The sequence below is a fragment of the Macrobrachium nipponense genome, chromosome 15 (assembly GCF_015104395.2).
Source record: "Macrobrachium nipponense isolate FS-2020 chromosome 15, ASM1510439v2, whole genome shotgun sequence".
NCBI classification, from domain to species: domain Eukaryota; kingdom Metazoa; phylum Arthropoda; class Malacostraca; order Decapoda; family Palaemonidae; genus Macrobrachium; species Macrobrachium nipponense.
Genome location: NC_087208.1, coordinates 863925 through 876424, shown reverse-complemented (window position 1 = coordinate 876424; position 12500 = coordinate 863925). Strand labels below are relative to the sequence as shown.

General features: G+C 38.0%; 1 protein-coding gene and 1 long non-coding RNA gene across 5 annotated transcripts in view; one reads left to right on the top strand and one right to left on the bottom strand.

The window, feature by feature from the left end:
- Nucleotides 1-12500, top strand: part of LOC135226961 (uncharacterized) — a 214010-nt gene that overhangs the window by 137331 nt on the left and 64179 nt on the right. For both annotated transcript variants that reach the window (XR_010317322.1, XR_010317321.1), the window contains exon 5: nucleotides 7510-7637. This is a non-coding gene — a long non-coding RNA (uncharacterized LOC135226961). The remainder of the gene's footprint in view (nucleotides 1-7509; nucleotides 7638-12500) is intronic.
- Nucleotides 1-12500, bottom strand: part of LOC135226959 (titin homolog) — a 33715-nt gene that overhangs the window by 20545 nt on the left and 670 nt on the right. The window contains exon 2 of one of the 3 annotated variants that reach the window (XM_064266645.1): nucleotides 6489-7021. The exons of 1 other annotated variant lie outside the window; for it this stretch is intronic. The gene's annotated coding sequence lies outside the window, so the exon portion shown is untranslated. The remainder of the gene's footprint in view (nucleotides 1-6488; nucleotides 7022-12500) is intronic. One more of the 3 variants, XM_064266646.1, reaches the window with a different exon arrangement.

The following is a 12500-nucleotide window of genomic DNA, read 5'->3' as shown; positions in this document are numbered from 1 at the left end:
TCAGTATCAAGGTCTGAATCCGAGTGTAATTTTGCCTGGTTTCGTATTTCTTACTTTATTCTGTTCTTTCAATTACCCTGATCCCTCCCCCACCCCTTTTTTTTTTCTTAGACCCCTTGTGCGTAACGTAGATTTTGTTTAAATCATTAATTACCATTATGAAAAATATCTTCATAAATTTTAGAGATCAAATACATTTTTCTTGGCCTTCAAATTTTGCAATTTTTAATTTCTTTACTCTGCATTTATATGCAAGTAGAATCTTTAATCCTTTTCGATTGCCGTTCAGCTTTCACTTTGAAATAACCTCACGCAAGCATTGACGGACACCCTGGCAATCTAGGCCCCCTTTTTGAATATTGCCTCAAAATCCATAAATCTTAGGCAAAATAAATCGTCAGAAAGCGACAAAGGAAAGGAAGGCGAAAGCGTGTGAGTGTGAGACATTAATCTCTGGGAGAGAAAAAAGCGGCTGCTGTTTTCTCTCCGATGCAGACGTGGAGGGAGAGGGCGGGAGAGAAGACGTTCCTAATGGCGGCGAACTCTTCCTTGCATTTCCCATGAGATCTCGGCAGCTTGGCATTAGCGCCGCCACCCACACCAAAAGCCTCCAGACAAGCGCAGTGGCACAGCTTGACACTGTCTTCTGTCCCTCGGAAAGCACTTCACGTCTCCTCCCACATTCAGATGATTTATGGTGGGTTCTAGTTTGCATATGCTTTAAGGCTTATAACGACCCTTTCATGTTAAAATCTTAAATGGCCCATTTTGCATGTCTGAGTTGGTCACGAAGCTTAAAGTCATCTTAAGTCAGCTTTGCTCTCCGAATGTTGTCAGTTCTTATATTCTGGAACATCCCAATTTTACATTCACATTCAGGTTATTTTTCGTTGGTTTTAATGTAATACAATATTTAAAATCTTAATTATATTAACGCATAGCTCGTTGAACAATAATAAATTTGATTAATCTTTGGCACCCTTACATTCTCAAGTAAACCATCTGTCTCTTTTATAGTGTTTGGTTCTCAAACAGCTCTGCAGCTGGGGTCTACAGTTGGCAATACTTTTGCTTTTTCATTTATGACAGGAGACTTGATCGAAATATTTACATTCCCTCTTTACTTCAGTTTTGAATGATACTGTCCTTGTGGAGACCAATGAGTTCCATTAATGTCATTCATATGGAAAATCTTGGCTTGTGCCTTAAACTTTTTTCATGTCACAGCCTTCAATTGCTTCCTATAAGCATTATGGTGCGTTCTGCATTTGGTAAAATTTTCATGGATTGAATGCTATCACTCATGAGATGTAATGGTAAATCTTTCTTCCCTCGCCTTTGTCCAAAGAAAACAATTTATCTTATATGGAGTTTCATGGTCTGTCTCTTCATTACGACAAAGTTGAGAATAGAATTATGAAAGGTTCTCTTTTTAGAGGAATCTTGCTGTTTTGAATAAACCATATTTGGAGTTTATTATCTTCTTTTATGCTGTCAAAAATAAAGTAGAATGATTCCTGTACCTCTTATCAGTTCAATCATTTGCATCCTATTTCACTTGATCGTCGATAAACAAGCAGACAACAGAATTCTTATCATCAAAAATGTGAACTACATTCTTGCCTCGGATGATGAAGGGCGCAATATCCATTTATTTTCCTTCGTGCTTCTCATGCATTTTGACGGCATTTAATTAGGAACGAATTTCTGAGTATCAAAATTACCATGAGTCTTCTGAAGCAACGCGAAGTTTGACCTTTACCTCGTACATGCAAAGGCAGCGACTATTCATCCGATATAAGCTTCTAGAAGCTTAATTAATTCGCAAACTTTAAGGTATTAAACCTTGATGATCTAAGTTCGCAGGTCTTTTACCTAGCATTATGAAATGTAGAGAATATTTACGATAAAAGATCATTTGAATTCTTGTGAATGAACGGGGATATGAATACAGGTAAATGAAACAGATAAAATTTATTTTTTTTTACATTTCTGACATTGGGAAATAACTTCTAAGAGGGCTATGTTTTTGTTAATGGTGAAAAACCTCTGATCCTTATTTCACGCACAATATTTCTTTCTATTTTATTTATTTTATTTATTATGATATGGCTTTGATTTATTCCTCTTATCCCCGAAATTCTCTCCGAGTTCTGGAACTCGAAACCCAGATTCCTGCCACTTTTGGAGCCGGAGGATATTATCGCTATTCTACGGACCATTTCTGCTGCAAAGAACGGTCCCATATAAACAAAGCTCACATTCCAAATAGATCCGGCTCCGCAGTCGACTACGATTTTAGGGGAAAGGCGAAATGGGGCTGGGGGAAATGTATAAGGAATCCTTTGACAAAATATCCTCTCTGAATCCTCCATTGGGCATTACTGCTCGTGGTATGCTTGTAATTTTACCATCATCCTAAGGATTTTACCGAGCTTACAGAGGCAAAATCTAAGAAAAACGAGTTCCATGGGTTATCCCAATCCTCTTTAGGTGGAACCACCTCCTTCAGCGGTCTGATAAACTAGAGCAATTTAAAGGTGATACTAACTGCAAGTTGTGCAGGAAGAGATTTTTAAGGGCCCCATTGTCCGCCAAATGGATCCGCTTCTACGTCATTTCTTCCGAGGAAATGTCCCTTAACCTAGTAAGGGAGGCCCACAGGTTGTGCACCTTACTGAAGAGAACTATAGTTCGCTGGCATTTGGCTATAAATTCCCCAAATTATGAGGTTTGCAACAGTAATTGCGTATAACAAACATGAAACCTACCATTCGAGTAAATAAAATCATTCTGAAGGTGTTTTTTAGTTTTAAAAGCTGATCTAAGAAGTCAAACAGACATTTATTAAATCTTTCGGTAAAGGAATATTCGCTTTTGCCTATATAACCAAATATTTGAATAAACACACGATCAAGTCATTTAGTATTGGAATACTTACACATTCCTGTGCAAGCTGCATTGAAATTCATTTAAGCAAACCAAATCCGACAAAAAATACACAATTTGTGGAAGACACGACAACTTTGCTCGCCATAAATTGCAGCAGTTATTGTTGGCAGAATTTCATGGACCAATTTAGTGAAAATATATCAAGTGCAAAAATCAGCGAGGAAGCGAGTTGTGGTGATGAACGACCGCTGGACATGAATTCAGGATTTTTAAAGCCGCGTAATAGTATTTTGAAGAACATATTGGACATGAATGGAAAACTCCAGCCCGGTGTTATCATATTTATGAGAGGAGGTCTCGCTTGAATAGAGGGTTTCAGAATGATTTAATCATCGCCTTTATTCTCATTTTAGAATTATATGATATCGGTGGCATTCCTCGATCGTTTTCTTGGGATTATCATTACGAGCGACTTTTATGCTTTCATTCTCTGTGTCATTTGGCCAATCATAAACGTATATCATTTTCGCCGTTAACATTGCAATTCTCATCATGACCGCGGCCATTATCAGTGGAGTATGTTTGCGATTCGCTCCATCAGTCAGGCACGAACGATGTCGCATTGCTACAGCAATGTTGGCACAGCTTCATTGATTTCCGGCAGATCTTCTCTCCTGACGGCGTCCATGATGACCACGGTCGTTGCGACGACACATTGCGTAAACAAATAATTCTGTCAGAGCTTCAAAAATCATCGGTCGTTCGTTCTTTCGCTTCAGTTATGTTGAAGTACACGATACGAATCCTAATTGGAGGCATAGCTCTCATTTTTTTTCTATTGGCAGTTATAGACACGCATAAACAGCTTGCGTAAAAGATGTTAAGAGATCTCGGTAATATTAAAATTTCTCCTGTGAGATTTTTTCATTTGTATTTCATAAGATTCTAGAATACATATATACATAATTATATAATAATATATGTACGTAAATATATGTAGGTATATGTGTGTGTATGCCTGTATGTATTTATGTGTTTGGTTATTGTTCTGTTATATCGTATTGTGAAAATGCCTTTGATGTACGGTATTTTCAATTCGTGTTTTCATTTGTATGTTTTTCAACTGTACTTCTAAGGACCTTACAAAGTGAATAATAAAAATAAATAAATGAATGAAACGGATTTTAGTAAAAAGTACGGATGAAAAAATGATGCGTACAGAAACTGGGCAGATCGCAATTGGGGTCCTATTCCCAGGTGCCAAAATAACGGCTCCATCGAGTAATTCTGTTCATCGTGTGCATGTAGTTTGGTGCTATGGCGGAATAAATCGAAAGTTAAAACAAATGGCCCAACGAGATTTAGTTGGCGTTGTGCCTGTAGGGTTCTGACGCTTCTGGTGTGATAATCATACATCGGTCACAAAATGTGGCCGAGTAAAACTATCGTGTAAGAATTGCCTTACGTAAAATATCTGAACTAGTACGTCGGAGAGGTAAACACGTTATGAAAGCGATCCAAACATGTCACGGACAATATCACCAGCTATTGCTCCCACAAGTGTGGCTGGCTGCACATACCAGAAAGGACCACCGAAAACACTGTCACGAAAAGAAAATGGGACAGTTTTGCTAGAAAAACAGCCAGGAAATTCTGCCGAAATACAAAGAGAGGGCGATAATAAAAACAATGCTGTAAATGAAAGAGGACGAGCGGTGAAAAGAAAAAAATAATAATAAAAGACAAAATTGTAAAAAAAAAAAAAAAAAAAAAAAATTGGAAAACGTAAGTTTCACGTCCAAAAACATGGACCAGAATGGTAAGAATTACACGAGAATTTTTTGAATAGGGATGTAGATCGAAAAAGATATAATATAAAAAATAAAACTAAAGAGAGGATTTCCGCATTATCTGAAAAACAATCATTAGAAGGACGTGCTAAGTAGAGTATCTTAGATATCATTATGATCCGAATTTCTTCAAACAGAACCTAATGGTTTGGAACCCCCAGTCCCCAGAGGAAATATCCCCACTCTCTCTCTCTCTCTCTCTCTCTCTCTCTCTCTCTCTCTCTCTCTCTCGACATATCAACAGAGTAGGCTGCCACTCCAATGGGGTCCTATCGATGTCCCAGAGGAACCAATAAAGAACGTATCCTCCGTCAACTCAAGAGCTCCCTTGTCTCTTCGAAGAGGGATGAAGGCTGGCTTTCACCTCCTTGGTATCGATGGCCAAAATGCCTCGAGAAGGAAGGTCTTTTTCTAAAACAAAGTCAGATGAAATAACTCTTGGGATTTTCTCTACCTTCTCTGCAACGGATGGTTACCAGTAAAACTCTGTAAATACTAAAATAACTTAAATTCATTTAGTATGGATACTGTTCCTTTATCTTTCTCTACATACTTTCTCACCTTATCTGTCTATCTGTTTATCTATCTGGCTACCTATCTATCTTATTTCTATTTTATTTTCGAATCCCGGGCATGCTCAGAGAGTCTTACTCATGACAAGAAAAGGATAGTCAGAAGGCTAATCAATGTTTCCGGATAATGCTCACACTGCCAACATGAAAATAAACGTGGAAATCCTAGGTAGGATTCTGACTGTCCTTTTCTTGTGTGTCTGTATATAGCTGATTCAGCGCGTGTTTTCCAGACTTGGGTGTTGTGTAATCATAGCAGTAGAATATTCCAGCGTATGGAGGAGTGATGAAAGTCAAAGCAAGGGCAGGGCTTTTAGGTGCAAGTTTGCTGGGTAAGCTTTTGAGTGATTGATTAAGTGTGGCGCATTTGATGCTTCCAGATATGACGGTGATTGGTGTCACTGAAGAGAAGCTGTCGGTGCTGATGGAAGAGTCTGGGAAGGTCCGTAGAAAGGGACAGTTGAAAATGAATCTTTTTGATAATGATGCATCAAGACTGAATGATAAATGTTTATTTGGTTAGTGAAAGAATGAAATGGTTTATACATCCGGGTATCATGAATCATATAATGGGTTATGATGCTCAAGACTGAATGATAAATGTTTATTTGGTTAGTGAAAGAATGAAATGGTTTATACATCCGGGTATCATGAATCATATAATGGGTTATGATGCTGGGTGGAGCGATGGGGGAATCACGGGTAATCCCAAATGTGTTGGAAAGGGAAGCGAGGTGATTTGGCAGGAAAATAATTGTACATTTAAGAATGGATTATGAAGCAATCTCTCCTCTATGGAAGTGAAGTGTGGATGAAGACGGTGAAGAGAAAGGGATGGTAGAAGTTTGGAGATGCTGTTTCTGTTTTAGACGTAAGAAGGCACAGAAATGGGAGGATCGGAAAGCGTATACTGGGGGATAGAGAGAGGTGCTGCTGACGAAACGTGTGTCATGCATATCAGGTTTCTGATGTCGTGAAAGTACCGAAAAGATGAGGGAGAAAGTGATTGCTGTTTTACATTTGTTCAAAGATATCAGTGAAGGTGCGGGCCGTATGTACTCATTCGTGTATGTATTCATGCAGGAATATACTCTTAAAATTATATAAATAGATGTGATAGAAAAGCCGTGAGTAAAGCCGAGGGGAATCCCACCGAAAACCAAATGTGTCTCACCTTGACTTGTTTTTAGAAGGCCTGGGTCTTTGTCATCTTTTCTTGAGGAAGCAAAGCGACTCCAAATCCAACGGGAGGTTTGTTTTTCCACGTTCACTTTCCTTCGATCTTCCTGTTGACTTGAAGATTTACTTCAGGATTGACTTGCGACGGTGTTTTCTTCTCAGATGCAATGCTTACTTATAAAAGTATTATTAGGTTATCTTTCCCTTCCCTTAAAAAGCTTGCTTATTCCAAGTGTGTTTTCGTTTAGAACTGAGGGCCCTTTGTCTCTGTACACAGCGTCTGATGGCTGACTGCCTTCCTCCTGTCTGATGACCGTCTTCCTGCTGTCTGATGAATGTCTTCCTTCTGCCGCCTTTAATCTTGAGGAATGAGAGTCCTTTTATGTCCTAATGACCGCCTGCGTCGTTTATTCTGACTTTTTATTCCACATCGCCTTTTTAACCCGGTTTTTCTGTAAGAGTTTCCGAAAATATTTCTCGAACAAAAGGTTAAGTATAGTTGCTCTTCTCCTCAAGTTAATAAACAATCTGTTAAGTGCAGAGTTCATAGAATTTAATTACTGTTATTATGTATCATGTTTGTCGATTATTTCGACTCTAATCATTATTTAGAATATATGTATCGATTCGAAATTAATATATCATGTAAAACAAAATCTGAATCTGATAATATGATTCTCTCTCTCTCTCTCTCTCTCTCTCTCTCTCTCTCTCTCTCTCTCTCTCTAAACGACCAGTAAACGAGCATTCGAGCCAGCTCTACATTGAGAAAGATGTTTATTTTCTTGGCAACACTGGAAACACAATGTTTGAAAGCCACAGATAAATACTAAATGATTCTCTCTCTCTCTCTCTCTCTCTCTCTCTCTCCCTCCTCCTCCTCCTCCTCCTCCTCCTCCTCCTCCTTTTTAATTGAGCAGGGAACTAAAGGATGTTTCAGACTCGTGCATGGTTGAGGGCCTTTGGCACCTTGACAATATTATCAAAATAATAATGGCCCTTTTTCTATTCTCCAGTTCGAAGCCAAATGGATCTTTTGACGAACTTCCCAAGAAGTCGGGAGCCACGACAGCATTTTTAAGAAGTTTAAATTGATTCATTACGCCAAGCGACAAAAGCTTCGGAGATAATTAAGGTAATTATGGTAAGTGCTTCAGTATTATCTTAATGAGTTACAAAGTTTTTAAGTGGATTATAGAGAGCTTAAGGAAGGTCTTGCCTTTATGTGTATTTTTCATCTAATATGTTAACGCTAAGATCGTGTATGGTGTTGAAGATACAAATATACATTCATATCTACGTGTGTGTACGAACACTCATGCACACACGTGTATACATATATATATATATATATATATATATATATATATATATATATGTGTGTGTGTGTGTGTGTGTGTGTGTGTGTGTGTGTGTATGTATGTATATATGTGTGTGTGTCTAATAAAAGGAGCCCATAAGAACGCTAAAATATAGAAAGTAAGCACTATGTTTCAGCTTTTCAGGTAGGTAATAAATGAGAAAAGTTACAAAAAAGGTGATATGTATACCAAGAAAGCCATCTGCAGGTAAGCTGTTAAACTAGGTCACCCCAGTTGATAATTTCTCTTTAATCTTCTTGAACGTTGGTTGAAGGAAGATTTTATCTATGATATCTGAATCCCAGGTGCCCTTTGCAATGTTCATTACCTTTCTTTGTTTAATCAACGCCGCCTCTACTGACTTTTGTACCGACATTTGTCGCTATAATTTGTACGTGACAAATTCCAGTTTAATCTGTGGTCATGGTTATTTATATAAAATTCCATAACCACAGAATAAACTGGGATTTGTCACGTATAATTTATAGCGGAAAATGTCGGTACAAAAGCCAGCTGCGAGACTCAGCCTTGATGAAACAAAGAAAGTTAATGGACATCACAAAGGGCGCCTGGGATTCAGATGTCATAGATAAAATCTTCCTTCAACCAACTCTTAAGAAGATTAAAGAGAAATTACCAACTGGGGTGGCCTAGTTAAACAGCTTACCTGCGGATGGATCTCTGAATAAATACTGTCTTTTCTGTAATTTTTCTCATTCATTACCTACCTGAAGAGAGAGACAGCAGTCTCTGAAACATAGTACTTACTTTCTATATTTTAGCACTTTTATGGGCTCCTTTCATCAGATGGAATTCTATTGTACCAGAACATTTTACCAGTCATAATATTATATATATATATATATATATCTATATATATATATATATACATCTGTCAGGCTTTACCACATACGTATGTAATTGAAAAAACCACAATACCACTTCTCGAGTTCTTCACACTTTTTGGATATACTTGTCACAACAAAGCCATAGATCCTAATGCAAGAGTTTGAAGATATTCTGAAGGACATCGTACAAGCGTGTCCAAAATGTTCTAAGAACTCAAGAAGTGGTCATTGTGGGCATGTCAATTGTACACACACATATAATATATATATATATATATATATATATATATATATATATATATATATATATATATATGTGTGTAATATATATAATTACATACACATATGTGTATTGTGTGGTTATGTATAAAAAAAATTTACAAGTACACTCTCCCCCCTGAGAGCGGGTGTCACCTGGAGGTTGATAGCTCCATGATTTTCCATTCTTTCATCCTTGCGATCCACCAGTTTCAGAAATTGCTTCTTAGGTCAATAGGGGCACAGCGGAACTGAATGAAATTTTCCTAAAGTATCTTTACACTTTGGGAGTCTAACCCTAGACCTTTGGCTTTTGAAACAAATGTACTATAGTAGATTCACATCAACCGTTTATTTGATGTCTAGGAAACTCTCTTTCGACGCTTCTGATTGGCTGTTGATAATCCAATCACAGGGCTGGGAACTCTCATTCTCTCGAGAGAGAGTTCACATAGGCAGGATGTATGTTCCACATCTCTTGACGGATACTTTTGAAAGACGTATCCTTCAGGATAGGTGGAACACAGATCCTACCCATGTGAACTCTCGAGAGAGACTGAGCGTTTCCATCCCTGTGATTGGCTTACCAACAGCCAATCAGGAGAGTCGTAAGGGACTAGACATCAAATGCACGATTGATGTGAATCTACTATAGTTACAGAAGTATTTAGATCTTGACTCGCACAAATATATACTACGGAGACCTTTCATTCTAAAACCACTTCTGGTCTATCCTCACGTTACACATTTTTGTCTATTCGACTCAACTTGCGTGAATTCTTGTTAATTGGACATTAAACCGTGCTGTGCCAGCACCTCTTAACTATTTATGACCAAGCATCATCAATTCCTCCTTTTGTCCCCTCTGGAGTTATATAAGTTTTAACACTGACCTTTCCCCTCCTGTTGTCTCAACATAAACAGAACGCTCAGAACACCTTTGGGCCTCCGACCTACACTAAATTCTCGTAATCTTTATATTGTTTCCGCATTTCTAATAGTGTTACTCCTCTTTACCCAATATATAAAGAACAAGAAAGGATTATCCCTTAAGAACCTCGACATTCTTAATAACAACACACTTCATTTCTGCATTTCTCTCCTAAACATTTTCCGGGACTTCAACCAGCTTCTTTGCTTTATCTATTCTGTGATTCGCTCCTTCTCTACATTAAACACATTCAACCTTTCATTGTCTTACTTACGTTGATTATTCATCTTCTTGCCTCTTTCAATTGCTCTCAAAACATGATTCAAATTTACATTCAATTTTAACTTTGTCCTGTTGCAAAGATTCTTTCCTTTCTCCAGGCTCAGCATCTCTTCACTGAATCTTATGCAGACAAAAGCACTCTGTCTCTATCTACCACTTCTCAGAGACCATGTTGTGCATAGCGCCAGTCCTTCCTATAACGAAATATTTCTTTTACTGAAGATTTACTTTCAGCATAAACACCTCTGACCTCCCTTGATAGAGCGACTAACACAAAATACATCCTCACTTCACAGAGATCATAAATTTTCGCCAGATTCGTAATGTTTTACCTCTTAACTCTCCAACAATCCTATACCAAACGTTTGATACCCACATGATAGCTCCTCTTGTTTCAACTTTTCTCCGCTAACTAAGCGTTGTGTATTCATCCTTACCTTTCTTGCCAAAAATCTTCCTAGCGCTTTCCCTAGTACACTTGAAGATATATTACCTCCTTAAGATTCTCATAGCCTGCTCAATCACCTTTCTCATTTGAAAAAGAACGGATGCACGTCTTATCCTCTCGTTTCTCTCATCAAGCCTTTCACGTCTTCGTCAGCAACTCAGTTACAAACTCATTACCTTAACACAGCAAGCCATTGGTCACATCATCTCCTGACGCCTTTCCCTCTTCAACTTTTTAATAACCCTCCTGTGTTAGTCAATTTCGCTATGTTTTATTTCATTCCTTTCTTTTACATTAACCTCTTTTAATCTCTACATCACTCAGTCCTTCTTCATTTCTCTTATTCATATAATCAAAGCAAAGTGCTTTTTCCAACGACGCAAGCAACTTTCGACCCAAACAACATCTCTCGATGCTCGGTTTATTTCTTTGCAAAATCTCCTTATTCACAATCCCTTTTCTGTGGAGGGCTGCTTATCCTGAAGGAACATTTCACGAGAGTATTTCCCCTGACATTCGAGTGACTCTTACCTCTTTCTCTCCCACTCTCTGTTCCACTAATGTATATATATATATATATATGTGTGTGTGTGTGTGTGTGTGTGTATGTATAAGTATTTAAGTGTGTATAGTTAGAACATGATACAATCAAGCAAAGTCCAAATATATCTGAATGCCGGTAATGATAGAGCCAAACGGGACATTGTAATCGTCATAAAATAAACAACAGAAGAAAGATACACAAATCAAGGAACTGGAAGCAAGGCATCGCCATTTTCGGTAGAAGAGAGAGAGAAAAAAAAAAGGTTGTTCTTTAACAGGAATTGTGTCAACATCATTGAAAAAGCGCCTCAGTGGCGTGGTCGGTATGGTGCTGGGGTGCCACCTCGGTGACCTGCGAGTTCGATTCTCAATCATTCCATTGAGGAGTGAGAGATGTGTATTTCTGGTGATAGAAATTCACTCTCGACTTGGTTCGAAAGTCACGTAAAGCCGTTGGTCCCGTTGTTGAATAACCACTGGTTCCATGCAATGTAAAAACACCATACAAACAAATAATACAAACAACATCATTGAAAGCGAAGTTCCAAGTGTTGGGCCTAAAGTATTCCTCCAGGTTGAGCTGCATGAAACTGATAAGATTCATTCATTTGGCATTCAGTCTATAGCGCTTTAAACGTAAACATTTTCAAATGCGCATATTAATGCGATCCGTTTAGTATATAAAAGAGAGTTAAAAGATAACGAAGTCTGAGGAGTCAAGGCCGTAGTATGAATAAGGTTCGAGTGTCAAGCTATATGGTAAATAGTGTTAAAATCAACCTGTTTCTCTGTTAATTTCATGTCGGCTTATTTCATGTTTGAGTTGCAAAGCCACGATTAATGTTAAAACTGAGGTCAAGCTAAAATGACATTAATAAAAGGTTAAAGGTGGAGATAAGAAAAAGATATATATGCGCGTCAGCCATCAACATTATCCTCAAAGTTAAATGTGAGATAAAAAAAAAGAACGTCATAATTCTGATATAGTCGTGGGCAGTCGTTCATAAGACAGTCATTTCAAATCTAGCATAGTTAGGCTTGCATATTTGGAACAGACATAGTTCACTGAACAATTGCAAAAATGATGGTAGTACAATTTTAGAAAGTGCGATTCATTCACATTCAGGAATGGCCTGCTTACAATGGCAGAAATTGACACACATTTTCTTCATAATTAGACTTCCAGTTTTACACATAATTAGCCATCAGATTAAAAAATGAGTAACTTTATAGCTGCTTAGCCATACACCTTCGGAAACGCCAGCGCAGTTGTAGACAAGGTGAGACAAAAACATCTTCCGAAATGACTTCGCTATTCAAGGTACACCCATCGGCT